Here is a 2,383-nt window from a genome sequence, read left to right as displayed (position 1 = left end):
AATCGAACCCGGGACCCTTCCGTCACAGGCTGACGCTCTATCCACTGAGCCAAACTGGTTAGGGCTAACATTTTATCTTTGAATCTAAAATATTTCATATAGCATTACTATAATTTCTTTTTTTTTTGGAAGGCCACTGACTTTATTGATTTAAAAAAGTATATGTGGACAGTGACTGTTTTGCCAAAAGAAAAGCCAAATGTCATTAAACAGACCAGAGGTGAGAGTGGGGGTGAGGGTAGGGACCAGAAATCCACTCAGAAAAGCTGATTATTGACCTGAAACTGGCAGGGGACAGAGAAAGGAGATGCATGCAAGAGTGAGAATTCCAAAAAAGTTGAAATGGTGAGGGGAGAGAACTCCCGCAAAGACCAGGAGGACATTGGTGATGAGTAGACAGCAATCGTTTCCTTTGTAGAGGACAAGGGAGTAGCCTACCACTCAGCTGCAAACTCTGAAGACTCAGGCTGGTGTTAGGGATTGGGGGCTCCCCAAAGACCATCACAAGAAGGTGTCACACCACTCTCAAAGGCACCTAAAGCAGTCCGGGACTGCTTGGCATTGGCGCCACATGTGTCCTTTAGCCATTCCTGGAAGAGGTCTTCATCTTTCTTTAGCACCAGAAACTGGCCAAGGACCACATAAGCCTTGTTACAAAGCCCCTTTCCTCCAGTTTCGTGCCCAGGACTTCACCAATCCCGGAAGGCTCTCCAATGGCTTTTCCCCCATGGGCTCTGCCACGAGCTCTCAGTGCTTCTGGGAGATTGTCATCTTGATCAGGATTAATAGGCACAGGCCAGAGCTGGCACACCAGTTCCCTGCCCCTCCAGGTCCATGCCTGGGCTCTTATCACACCCCGCCAGCCCCTGCATTACTACAATTTCATAAATCAATTTTGATGGAAATAGAATGCTAAGAAATATTTTACAGTTAACATTCTACAGGCTCAGGCTTCCAAAGGTGCCCAGGCCCCAATGAGGCTCCAGAGTAGAGGCCTCTGTCTGATGATATAAGGACAGAAGAACTGGTGTGATCCCTGGGCTGCTGTTGGCCTGGGGCTGGTGTCCTTCTGTGCTATTTGTACAAATAAACCTGAGACAGGAAAAAAAAAATTGACATTCCATCCAGCTAGGTTTGTGAGTAAAAGGGTATGTTTTTTGCACCTTTATTTTTTCCTATTTGTGCATGGGTGGGGTCTGGCTGGCCTTGCTCCCAGGTCAAAGTGGGAGGGGGGGAAACTGGGAAACTGGAGGTGGGGCTGGCTGGGGGGAGGGGCCACCCCCTGGTTGAACTCCCAGTTGAGCTCCCAGATGAACTCCAGGTAGAGAGGACAATTTGCATATTAGCCTTTTATTATATAGGATTATATAGGATGATAGATGTTTTGTTTGCCTTTTTGTTTAAAGCGATAGTCTTACTAGTACGCTTTAAAAGCACTGACATTTTTATTATTCTATTACATGTATTTTCCTGTACCAAAATGAAGAAATAAATTTTAAAAATATACATTTTTACAATGAATAATATAGTTCGACCAATTATTAGAGTAAGGGGTTATTAATTAATTACTTCTTGCTTGGTTTATTGGTATGTAAAGAGGTGAGAATAGGAATTGGGTCAAGCTAGGGAAATAAGGCTAAAAGATAAAACCTTAAGCCAAGAATAAAAAATGTTAAATGCTACATTCCACAGACAGCATAACTCCTGAAAAAAACTAAAAAAAGACCAAAAAAAATCACATTCTGATGAATAAATTGGAATGTCATCCATAGAATTGTGGAATGTTATCTGGACCTAGATTGATGAAATGGTGTCAAAAGGATTTAGGGGAGGCTGGATGTCAAAATAGGGGTGTTGATTTCAGGTAGATTGTATGACCTGGGCATGTTTAAATTTTAGGTTCTAAGCTATACCACAAATAACCATGCTGCCCCTCTCCATTCCTACCTTCCAAGACCCTTCCATGGACAGAAGTGATCACATGTGATTTGTACATTAAGCCAACAGATTTTATTGGTCACTTACTACGTTCCTGGCACTCTTCTGTATATTAGGAGTACAGTAAGTCTCCACTTAATGTCAATAGGTTATATAACATTAAATGACATTTAATGAAGCCAATTTTAGCGTAGACTAATTGATATAAACAAGAGTTGAGTTTCTACAGCATCTTATCAATGTTATAACAAAACAATGTTGAACATCATAATTCAATGACCTGTTTATATTTGTGAAAAAAACAACAACTCCCTTTCCCACTCCCATCTCAATCCATTTAAGACTGGAATATCTCTCCATAAAAATCTATATCTTAAATGCCAGAAAATATTCTGAAACACCATCACTGTGCGTCACATGAGATGATCAGTGTCATAGACCATCA

At 41.5% G+C, this 2,383-nt stretch overlaps 1 pseudogene; it reads right to left on the bottom strand.

Moving 5' to 3' along the window:
• Positions 1-501: 501 nt before the first annotated feature.
• On the bottom strand, positions 502-771 carry LOC102417590 (annotated as a pseudogene).
• Between the last annotated feature and the right edge of the window lie 1,612 nt (positions 772-2,383).

The sequence above is a fragment of the Myotis lucifugus genome, unplaced genomic scaffold (genome assembly GCF_000147115.1).
Source record: "Myotis lucifugus unplaced genomic scaffold, Myoluc2.0 scaffold_50, whole genome shotgun sequence".
NCBI classification, from domain to species: Eukaryota; Metazoa; Chordata; class Mammalia; order Chiroptera; family Vespertilionidae; genus Myotis; species Myotis lucifugus.
Note: the sequence above shows the minus strand (reverse complement) of the source record. Positions and strands in the feature narration are given on the sequence as shown.